Source organism: Varanus komodoensis, unplaced genomic scaffold, assembly GCF_004798865.1.
Source record: "Varanus komodoensis strain SLA01 unplaced genomic scaffold, ASM479886v1 scaffold2, whole genome shotgun sequence".
NCBI classification, from domain to species: Eukaryota; Metazoa; Chordata; class Lepidosauria; order Squamata; family Varanidae; genus Varanus; species Varanus komodoensis.
In genome coordinates this window covers 46022964-46035311 of record NW_025335568.1, presented here as the reverse complement: position 1 = coordinate 46035311, position 12348 = coordinate 46022964, and the positions used below count along the sequence as shown (strand labels likewise).

Genomic DNA, 12348 nt, shown 5'->3' with positions numbered 1-12348 from the left:
GCTTCAGCCGGACGCTCCAAATAGTCCTGACGGTGCCCAGCTGAACGTGGTCACATTAACTACAGTTATTTTTCGTGCTCTCTGCGCCCCCCCCTCAACTTGAATGCAATGGTACGACCGGGCGGCGAAGGAGGTGGGGCCCGGAGCCTAGTCTGTATGTGGGGGGGGGGGCGGTGCGCGCGCGCGCGAGCGCGCGAGTGTCAATGTGCTTGTCCTTCACTTCTCCATTGTCTGGGACTGCTGCAGCTGCCGCCTCTTTGCTTCTCCTCTTTAGATAAGCGCCCCTTTCACGAGAGAGGTAAAAACCGCACAGGCTCGCTGGCTTTGGGAAAGGCGACGCCCCGAGTCTAACGGAGGGAGCGGGGAGAGGAAAGGCTCGCTGGGTCGGAGCGGTAAATGCACAAAAGAGGCAGCGGTAACGTGCGTGCACAAGCCCTGTCAAGAAAGGGCATCAGGAGGGAGGGATCCGCTCTCCTCCGGCACGCTGGGCTGCCGTCCGTGGTTGGCAGAGCTTTGCGGGCTGGGATTTTCATCCGGGCTGAGCGCCGGGTGGGGAAGGTAGCTCCTCTTTGCGCAACTTTGAGCTGGTGTGCGTGCCGGTGTGTCTTCAGCAAGGTGACACGGGACGAGCACATCGGGTTAGAGTGTGGGGCCGTGAGAGCTTTTAAAGCTGTTATTTATGAAAACGGTTTAAGCAGTGGTGCTTTAAGGGCAAAAAATAATCTGGTCTGGGGGGAACGGAAAACCTTTACAAGCCCGGTCGTGAAGCTCTTCTGATGGCTTGGCCGAGTAGTATGCCAAGAAACGTGTTGTGCAGAGCAGGCCCTCCCGAGAGGGATGCACACGATCCAGCGCTTCCTTTTCGCCTGCTCTTAGCTTGAACAAGCAGGTTGCAAAGGAGCAGTTTGCTTTTGGTCTCTCGGTCGCAGGCGCTCAGGCTCCCCGAGAGCCGGAGTGCTCAGGCTTGCTCCTTGGTTGCGGTAGTGAGGATGCGACCCAGGGGTGCTTAGTTCGGAAACCGTTAAACAAATCCGTGCGTGGAAGGAGGCTCTGGCGCTGGCGGACGCTGCTGCTGTTGCGCTCAGTTCTATTACAAAGGCGCCATTAGAGTTCAGGAGACCTTCAGTGGTATTAAGGCGCAATCCTATGCGTGGGTGGACGGGAAAAAGGCCTAGGGGTTCTAGCATTCCTCTGCCCAGCCAAGCTTTCATCCCATCTTAATCTGTATAGGATTGCGTGCTAAGTATAATAAGGCGACCTCGCTTCCTCTGTGGTTTCGTGCCTCTGCTTAAGGATGTCTGAAGCTGCAATCTCATACCAAGCAATTTGGAGCAAGTCCTGTTGAAGTCAGTGGAACTTACTTCTGATCTGAGCGCTCATGGGTTAGGGTTGCAGTTTTCTCTTTGAACACGCTAACAACAGAAACCCAATAACGGCGTGTGTAATCTGGAAAAATTACTAATAATTTTCAGATGGTTAAGGGTAATGTTTGATTTAAAAGTTGGCTGAGATTTGTAGTTTAGCGTTCACAAGCGTCTTGTAAGTCTCTTGGAGGAACAATCTACACATCAGCCAGCCAGGGTTTTTTTTTTTAAGTTTGCATATTTGCTACTTAAATGATTGCCCACCTTAAATTTGGAAAGCTGAGTTCTTGAGGGAGCAGCAACCAGTTGCTTGAAAGCATCAAATATATATATTTAACACTGTTTTATTCACTGGTTATAATAAATCCCACTAAAGATACTGCCACAGCTGACCAGTAATAGACCTCTGTAGATTTCAGTGAGATTAGGTTTTGTTTTGTTTTTAATGGTTTGTGGGCTACAACCTGCATGAATTATGATTGACCTATAAAATAAGTTGAGAGATTTTTTGCTGCTCTTATTCAGCTAAGGATTAATGGAATTTCCATTTGGCATTTATAAGTTGTAATGCAGTATGCTTTCTGAATGCTACTTGCAGAATATGTTCTGTAGCTAAAGTAGTTTTAATTAGGTTTACCTTTTGAGCTATACAAATACATTACATTAAATGGAGAATAATCCTAGAAGTGGTTCCCATTATTATCTTCCATAAGATTTAATTTCTGCTCTGTGCGCTTATGGTTTCTGGTCTGTGTTTTCATTTAGATGTTCTTGTGTACACCTTCAGGGATCAAAATGATGTAAACTGATGCTGCAATGCTTATGAGTGGCAATTTTATTGAATAGTGCTTTAGTTTTTTGCATCTGGAACAAGTAAATATGGTTTATCTATCACTTGAACTTTTTGTGTGTGATACATGTTAAGCCTGTAGACATATAAATATTTTCTTTCCGGGAAATTTATTGTACATTACTCATTTTTTAAAATGGAAAAATGTTACAGTGGCTTGACATTTTATTAATTCACAAGTCAGTTACAAATTTCGTGTAGAATAGTTACAAATCCTAAATGGCTATTAATTAGCATTGTTTGGACCCAGCTGTCAGGTCTGAAATATTCTAAGTTTGGATGCAGTAGAGCTAGTATGAAAAACTCTGTGGCTTTCTTGTTTTCATCCAGTTAAAAAAAATCTAGTAGCATGTCTTAAAAAAGAACAGTCTTAGGATGTGATCCTGCCTATATATGTTTAGGCAGGAAAAAAGTCCTGGCTGGTTGCGCAGTGCTGAGTTGTGGCACTTTTTTGGTCTAAACATGCGCTTGTGCTGAACCCAGGTAGTGGAAAGATCCAGATGCGGCAGTGAGGGAAAAGGGAGCAGCAGGGGGGCATTAAGAGATTACTGGTCATCCCCAGGTTACAAACAACCTGTACCTGTGAATATGTAGGTACTCATAAACTCATAGGTGCCATAAACCCTACATAAATATCTCTAGAAAAAGCTGTGATTATCTCTAGGGAACTATGTGATGTGTTTGGTGATGCGTCATCAATAGTTATACAGCTCCTAGATATATTCACAGCTTTTTGTTAGAGAATTGCTAGAGAAAGTCAAGGCTATCTCTAAAGAACTATGTGATGTATCTCTAGGGAACTATGCAACACATTTAGAGACATCAGTGGCAGCCTAGTTCCCTAGAGATAGAGTGTTTATGGCTTTTCATTCCACAGTGTTGGCTTGAGTCTACCGAAGCCAGTGTTTTTCAGGGCACATGTAGGGCATGTAGTTCCCCTTTGGTTTTTCTTTAGCATCTGTCCTTGTAACCAGGCCCTCAGCTGCTACAAGACCATTTATAATAAGAAAAAGAAAATGGCTATACAAACAACCTTGAGACCTACTTCAAGAGAGCAATTCCAGTGGTAACCACCCTCTGCCACTCTCCAGCAGCACAATCAAACCCTGACTCTCCAGCATCAGGTCCCTCTCCATCATCATCAGTTACTGTTACCTCAAGAATGTTCTAAACCATTTTAAGAACTGTTTATTTTATTTGCTTTTTTAACAATACTGTATACCTGAACACATACATATGTATAGATTCTCTCTAACTTTTCAACACCTCTAGTTACTTTATTATTACTGATCTGTTATCATTATTACAATGCCGTATTGTGTTTAAGATGTTTTAGCAAATACTGAAGTTTTTAAGCATTTTATATGCATAGAAAGGTAAAATATATACATATACATGATATTCATATACATGAAATATATTCATATACATGATATTCTATCATGGTGGGCATGTCATGAGCAGACCCGGCTGGAACCGGGGGTCAGACTAGATGGCCTGGGAGACCCCTTCTGAGTCGCTCTGTTTCTATGTTTCTATACTAAGACAAACATTTGGCTCAGTCATGTCATCCGACTTACATACAAATTCAACTTAAGAATGTTCTCAGGAACGGAACTCACCCATAACCCAGGGACTACCTGTACAGGTTGGTACTATAAAAGAAACAAAGAACAAAAAGGGAAATTTTTGTAAAATAGGACTTTTGAGGAGCCTCCCTTGCTCCCCCCCCCCCCGCCACAGCCCTGGAGGCTACTGTTCACCATGACACCCCCTCCCAATGCCCCGTTGGGGATGAAGGGTGGGGACAGAGGCCAGGCAAACAAGGGGTATTAATTTACCGAAGGTATGACAACCCTAGTACCGCTAATACAAAGAAAGAGGCATGGGGACGTCATCCAAAAGGAAAGGGGGTGGCAGCCCAAAAAAGTTTGGGACCACTGCTGTAGAACCTGCAGAAGGTAGCTCTGTTTCAATTATGGTGTCTTTGCTGCTGTATGAAATTTTTTAGATATTTCCCCAGTGTGAAACAAAGCCATTCTGAAGAACAACCCAATAAATGACAATAAATTTTGGTCCAATTAATACACATCTTTTCCTGCTTGTCTGCAACCCATTATGGGGTTTAAGATGGCAAAATGCAGATATATATGTGTGTGATAGTTTTATATCTGTGTGATTTTTAATTTTATATAATGCTTGTAGTATATTTCAGTGATTTAAAAGTTTTAAAGAGAAAGCAGCTGCAGAGTACTTTGACTTTAACCTGGGTGTGTGCTGGAGTAGAGATGGGTAATCTATGGATTAGACCAGCTGCTCCCCAACCTGGTATCTTCTGGTTCGGATGAATTAAAACTTCCCTATCCCCAACCATTATGGGGAGTTTGTCATGCTGGCTGGCGATGATGGGAGTTGCAGCCCAACACATCTAGAGAGAGCCAGGTCAGGGAAGGCTGGATGGGGCTAATGGAGGAGTAAAGTTATCAGCAATTTTCTTAATAGCAGAACCCAGAGAATATCCTCTGTTACCGTATTCCCATGCATTGTACTGAATTAATCAGAATGAACTCTGTAGTGCCCTACAGAGATCGGTTCAATTTCTGCTTTCGTTCCTGCTTTTCCCGTTGTGCAAATATGGAACATGCATAAGACTTCCTGATTTAGCAATGGAACACGCACAAGTGTCACTGAAAATTGAAGAATAAAATTGTACAAAGTATGGTGGGTGTCCATTTATGGGAAGTGGTACTTTATTTGGCAAATACAGATCTCTTTAGTAGGATTATACTTATAATAGATAAATACACACATTGAGTATAAATACATAATAGATATTTAAATAATAGATAAATATACACATTTGATCATCTAAATCTGATCAAATTCCGTTGAAAGCCATCAGACATAACTTAGTCATCATTTCAAAGCCTTTCTAGTATGACCAACTCTGGAGAAAACGTGTTTGGTGTTGTTGCACCAATACAACTTTGTCTTGTGCATCTATGTGTTTTCTTCTTGCACTACACCTATAAATATAAATGTTAAACAAGTTTGTGTCTGTGGTTGATTTTTTTAACCAGATTTGGTCTAGATTTGAGTTAGCATTTGTTTGTGGGTTTGAAATGATAAATATCATAGAACTAGATTTGTGTGTAACCTTAAGCAGGGGAAAATTGGTCTTGGGCCAATGATGAAATATACTAGTCTGAAGTGAATTCCTTTTCTCAGAACAATGCTCTTCTGCACCATAGGTTCATTGCTTCTCCAAATTTCAAGATTAGTATTTATTCGTTATATAGAAAAATCCCATTAATACATCTGAGGATATTAAGTTGCATCCTGACTTAGATGTATATAATTGGGCTAACAGAAGCTCATTTCCTCATCTTTTTCTTCCCAAAATTGCCCCTCCAGCCTCCTCTGCTACAGAGAGAGTCAGAGAACCCTGTTCAGTGAGGGGTGAGAAATGGGGAATCCCTGAAAAGTGGAAGTCACCTTTCATAAGAAGAACCTTTCCGTGTCTTTCTCTCCACAAAAGGCAAATCTTGGCTTTACCCCATTGGATTCTGAATGGTCTTCAGGGTTTTCCTTTACCACAAGAGATAAAAGCCTGTGATTATTTTTTTAAATCAACAGTCAAGTGTTGACCGCTGCTGCATAGCATAGGATCAGGTCCCTGTTTTGGAATAAACACACTTCCACTGTGTCAGCAGGTATTGACAAGCTCATGTATATAGGAGCCCTTAGGCAGTGTACATAATTTAAGAAAAGGCTGGGAAAGAGGAGGAAACCTCACAGTGCCAGAAGCTACTCAATATGTTTAGAAGAAGATGTTTGCATTTCACTGGAAGTACTGGAAGTACTTCCAAGTAAGATACCCACAGCTGTGGCCTTGGAGACTCAGGATATGTAGTCTGAAGTATATTTTTAATTTTGTTTTCTGCATTGTCACTGTGCTTCAGATTAAAGAATCATCTTTATTTGTCCTGCATCAAAGGCAAGTTTTTGACAGAGTTATTTTCTGACTGGAATGAATAAAGATACCATAATTCCTTTATCACCAAGCTGGAAAAATTGGCCCCTTCTCAATACTGAAATAGACCTCTGATTGCCAGAAACCTGCAGCAATTTTTCACAACTCATGGAACCAGATTGTAAAAACAAATTATTCTTGGTATTTGTCCTGTGAAGTAGTTATCTAGCAAGATAGATGTAAACTTATAAAGCTTTAGCTATTTAGCAGTATACCAAATAGATGATGATGATAATAATAGTATTTTAAATTCAAGAGCTTTAAATCTTTTTGATTTTTTATTATACTATGTTTGTCTAACAACAAGAACAGAAGCAACAAACCTGGCCAAAATCAAAATACAATTTTTTATTTGCACCTATTCAAATCCATACTTTTCCTCTATTATGATACATATGTGTAAGATCTTTGACAACAACAACAAAACCTTTGTTTTCTTGAAGACTAGCATCTTTGGAAGCAATTCTGGGACATCAGAGTTCATAAAACTTCACAAGTCAAAACAAAATGTCAAAAGTAGTCTTAACTTGTAGAATGAATTGGAGGTATGTTGCTGCTTGGGGAAAAATTCGGCATTGTAAGTTGATTTAGGGAATGATCCTATTGCTCCTAGATGTCATCTGAGGGGGCCTTAGAACTGTTTGGATAGCCAACTCCTATGTCAAAGTGATCCGACCTCACAACTCAAAATCAGAGCTCTGACCCCACCCCCCCTCTTCTGGCCTCCTACAGCTGGTGTGGAAAGAACTCTGCTGGCTGCTCCCTGAACTGTGCAAGCAATATCAGAGAGGGGTGGAAAAGCGTTGAGGAGAAGAGATTGGTCAGCCAGGATATCCTGATGTGGCTCCATTCTCCTCTCTCCTTCCATAGCTTCCTAATTAGATGGTCTAAAATAGTTATCTAGCAAAAATGCAGAACAAGAGGTGGGGAGGTGATACTCATCCCTCTCACTCTTCCCACTCTTACCAGGGTTAGGCCAGTAATCTTCCAGGTTCTGGGGTTTATAGACATCTTGACTGCATTGTGCTCTTAAGGAAGTTCACAGATGGAAAGTTTTCCATCACCAACTTTCTCCTGCAGTACAGAACACTCCTAGAAGAGCATCTCTGGGTGCTCATTGGGGCCCTCCCATACAATAGGGCAGAGTCAGGAGCTGCTGGTGCAATGAAGGGATGAGAGACTTTCCTCCTTTGCATTTTTGCCAATGACTGATCTCAAACTTAATGTAGATACATGGTCCAAATGAAAATCCCAACATCAGATTGAAGATGGTTTCCTTAACTCATACCTTGGGATTTTAGGTCATATAGTGCTCAAACATTTGTTCCAAGCCTCTAGTTTGGAAGGTGAGTTGAGGTTTTTACCTTATCTACATAAAAATCAGGTGTGAAGCAGCTCATTTTGCTGATGGACATGTTAGGAAACCAAGGTGGACTGATTCCTCCATAGAGATGTCATTCATCTTTATGTAGGAAAATATACCATCTGTACGGTGGTCTGACAGAAACCCTAATATAGGTGTTCACCTGGCACTGCCAAAGTTTTCATTTCTTCAGTGAGCTTCTGAACTTTAAGTTCCTGTGTTTTACTTATTTCCAATAGCCTGGGATGCAACCTTAAATTTGTTTTGCCTCCAACCTAATCTAACCCAGTTTAAGCTAAAATTCTAAACACAGTTGGAAGCCACCAGTGAAGCTCATGCTGGGACTGCTCTGCTTGTTGTCAGTTTGGGCAAAGAGAAGAAATAAAGCACTGTGTTTCTCTTGCACTTACCTTCCTTGGAAGCTATTTGCTACCTGGCAAACATTTAAATATAAGTCTGTTTTAGTTAATCAAGGTTAAGATTCCTTTCCTTTCTTCTGGCATTTCCTTTCTGAAGCAACGCTTTTATTTACGGCACAGTAAGTTGCTAGAAGGGAATATATTCATACTGATGCTTAGTACAAGACAGCATTTTTCTCAATTTGTCTTAGCTTGTTTCAGAAGTACAGAATGTTTTGAGGCACAAAGTGTCTGTGTAAAATTCTTTGAACAGTAAATGGCTTGTTCTGGATTCATTGTACTGGCTGCCTGAACATGGGAGTGGCAGGTGAATGTGAAATCAGTCACCTTGCTGGTACATCTGTATCTTGGATAAAGGTGGATTACAGTTACTGGTAAGTCAAACAAGCATGTCATTCTTAACAGGGATATGCTCAAGCAGAAAAGATTTGCTTGGGATCAGTGAACCCCAAGGAAGTCACAGGACTTTAGACAGTGTTGAGAAATGGAAAGGCTGGAGACAAACGATAGAAGCCTTTCCTTTATGAAGGTACACTGATTTCATAACCAGACTTAACTTCCTTTTTATACTAGAAAATTACAAAAGATAAAGAATGTGTGAAAGAATAAGGCCTACAGAACAGAGCAAAAACTGTAGATGCACTTTATCCTAACATTATTCTAGAATATAGTAGAAGACTGCCATTCAGATAACTTGCTTGAATTGTTAGAGTAGTTATAATAGTTAAGGGCACAATCCTATAGCCTCCTTATATCCTGGGGAGGGAAGGCATTCAAATTGCTGGAAGGGCCGAAAAATTTGTTTACCCAGTGTTACAGGGATGTATATTTCTGAAGTCATGCCTTTAAAAAATTGCAATTTGTCCTATTTCTAGAAGAGATCTACATAGTGTTTTATGAGACCAGACAAAAGAACCTTTATTTTGTTTACTCTTCATGGTTTCCACTTTCAGCTTTGATTCGCCTATTTTACCAGCTCTCAAACATTAATAAATGGTTAAATAACAAAGTTCGGATTTTGCAGCTTGTAGCTCCATTTGTTAAAGTTTGACTATTTGTAATTATTAAAGCTCTACGATGCTTTAAGGGCATGACATTCACTTAAATATATATTTTAGTCTCAAGTATTATATATCCTTCAGTTTCCCCCATTTCCCTCCATTCCTTGACTTCCCAAATATATTCCATTAGTATTCCATGATGGTTTCAAAGTCTCAAAGAAATGTTACCTCTCTCCTTGAGGCAAAGTACTAACCATGCTTTGCTATTTGTATCCCATATTTCTTGGTTAGGGAGGTCAGAAAAGGAAGGAGGGAACCAACCTGCAGAGAGGGAAAAAGGACCTTTGCATACTGAAAAAGTATTTTGTTGCCAGTCAGGGTTGGGCATCTTGAGGGAGATTTTGCCTAAAACTCACATCCTTCAGCAGCTCAGGCTGATGGAAGTTGCAGGTGAAAGTATTTGGGAAGTTTTTCACCCCTATTCCAAACCATAGTTTATAAAAATTGAGTCCATATGTCTAGACCAGATCAATAATTAATAGAAACAATGGAGACCGACCTTCCTTCCTTCCTTCCTTCAAGTCTTCATGTACCTGAATCCATTCTTGTGAAGCAACATCAGAACCTTGTTTTAGTAATTGTGTTTGCTGCATAGGCCTTACCCTTGTTGGACTAGGTAGGAGGACCTTGCTAGTGTTACATTGATCTCTGTTTTGTAATACTCGAATGGGATGCAGGAGTTGCCCTTGAAGATGACCTCGCAGCTTTAATGGAAGCAAATGTAGCTGCCTACCTCTGAAATGAATATGGGGTACTCAACTCATTTTATTCTGTTTGTGCTTGTTGCCTTTCAACTTTCAAGGTCACTTCCATGCCTTTCAAATTTCCCTATTTGTCTACAGTAGCATCAATATTTGTGTTCCCTGTTCTGAAATCACACTACTTGAAATGTCTTGAGTTCTCTTATTTTTTAAAAATAAGACTGCTTGTTACTAGCCTGTCTTAGCGCCTTAATGGGCATGAAAATAGTGGTAGAACATGAAAAACCCCTTACTTGCCTCCTGTTCCAGGCCAAGTTCTGCTAAGTTTTCTGTTTACCATCTGCTGTGTCACTCTAACCTCTGCAGCCTTTCAGTTCAGGGCAACAGAAAGCATTCAGCTTGCAAAGGAGAAAGTGGTGATCGGTCTTTTCTGTAGCCTGTGAAATGGGAAGACAATATCAGATTTTGTATTCTTACTCAGCTTTGACTGCCCTAGAAAATGCAGCTCCAGTCATGTTTAAAAAAATAGGAATTTACCTATCATTAGCTGTGTCAGGTAGGAGAATGCTCATTGAAATGTGCATTCAACTGAATGTAATGCAGTGTGGGTAGACTGTATCTTTGGATGGATGGGCAACAGATTTATACTCCTAGTTTTTCATCTAGCAAGCTATATACATGCTTAGAGGGCATGTTTGATACTCTATTTTTCAAGTGGTGCTCATTATGTTCCACTATAGGTAAATATGTAATAGAAAAAGTATATTTTTTCTGGGTGGCCAGGATGATCAAACCAAACATTGATACAATCCATAAAAGAAAACTTCAAGAAGAAATATTACATATTGAGAAAACTTCAGGGGAAAGAAATTAAATATTATAAGGAATACAAAATCCATTTGTTTGCTTGTATGCTTGCATTTGCTGTCTCTGATTTTGGAATGCCTAACCTTGGATTATATTATGAAGATATTTTAATAATCCTACTAGCTGGCTAAGTTGACAAGTAACATTCTTATTTAACTCGGACATCTTAAACTACTGGATAAAAGAGAGATTTCAGTTCAGAGAAACAGTTAACACTGTTTAAAGCTTTTGGTGTTTTTTGACAGTTAAGCATTTATTGAAATTACACATATAGCAAAATATTCTGCCCTGCATCAGTTTGATTCATCTTTTATTATTGTTATCTCCCAAGTACTGCTGTATTGTCACCACTTGGGGGAGGACAAAGAGCAATGAAAATGGCAGTACCTGGCTGTATGCCCTTTCTCGCCACCCTTCTTCACTTTTGGAGATGGAGTTTAGTGTTGCTCTCTGGTGGGCTTCTTGGCATACTGTTGCTGAGCCTCTGCCTCAGCATAGGCACTGTTTTGACTGCAGTTGCTGCCATTTGGGTTGTGACTGATGCAACTGTGAGTGTTAGAGTTACCGCAAATTTATAATGTATGCCTGTGTTGCTGTGCCAACAATGTGGAAAATTATGATGAGGCTTTTTTCCCTTCCTGAACCTGGCTGGCTTCATGAGGCCACATCCGGTCAGGTGGAATGGGTGGGTGAAGTTGCTGATGTAATTTCATCTCTCCATTTCAGTCTTTGCCAACATGTTGCCCTAAAGATGTTTTGGATTACAACCCCCAGAATTCCTCACGATTAGCCATGCTAGTAGAGGCTGAGGGAAATTGTAGTTCAAAGCATCTGAAGTTGGGGCAAGCCACTGCTTCTGGTGGGAATCATGCTTTGATGGGAAGGGTGAGCATTTGTTGCCAGTTTTTGGGTTTTTTTTTTTTTAAATTCAGCCCCCTGAAATTGACCAGCTTTAATTTTGATAGTTCTAGATAGTTTTAGATTTTATCTCATAACAACTGTGTGTAGTAGGTTAGAGGTAGTGAGTGGCTCAGTATCTTCCAGAGGAATTGTAAGGGGAGGATGTTTCCCCGCAGGCAGCAAAATATTCTGACCAGCCCAGGATGCATCCCAGATTTGACAGTTAATGGTTAGTTTCCTCCAGCCTCATTTATGCATTTCCTCCTAAACTGTACATCAACTTGTCAGTAAGACACTTAAAATAGCTTGCTTATAAGGGAAATGTATTGTGCATGGATTGAATTGGACTTGCATCACTAACTGTCTAAAGAATATCAAGTCAACATATCCATAAAAAAAGCTTTATCAACCCTCTAATTATCCACTCTCTTGTCTATGAATTTTAGGGATAACCATGTTGATTAAATTACTGGCTCCTTTGAACATGCATCATTTCACAGATAATTCACTCATGACATGTCAGCCCTTTCTAGCAAATCGTGAGGAATGAGGATAAAGCTATGTGGGCGAGCAGAACATCTCCTTAATGAGTGAGAGCTTGTGGGTTCACTGTAGGCAGCTGTCTTCTGTGAGCTCCTCCTGAGCAAAGCACATAGCATTGACACAAGTGAATGCAACAGACAAGGAAATGGTGGTTTGTAGTGCAAATGAGTTCAAATCTAGGTAAGTATGATGAGCTAGTGTGACATCTGCAAAACAAAAATGGCACAAGAAGGTGGAGGAATACATA

General features: G+C 40.6%; 1 protein-coding gene across 1 annotated transcript in view; it reads left to right on the top strand.

Annotated features, from left to right (window-relative positions):
* The first annotated feature begins 187 nt into the window (after window positions 1–187).
* BZW2 (basic leucine zipper and W2 domains 2) overlaps window positions 188–12348 on the top strand; it is a 48935-nt gene continuing 36774 nt past the window's right edge. The window contains exon 1 of the mRNA XM_044428992.1: window positions 188–298. The gene's annotated coding sequence lies outside the window, so the exon portion shown is untranslated. The remainder of the gene's footprint in view (window positions 299–12348) is intronic.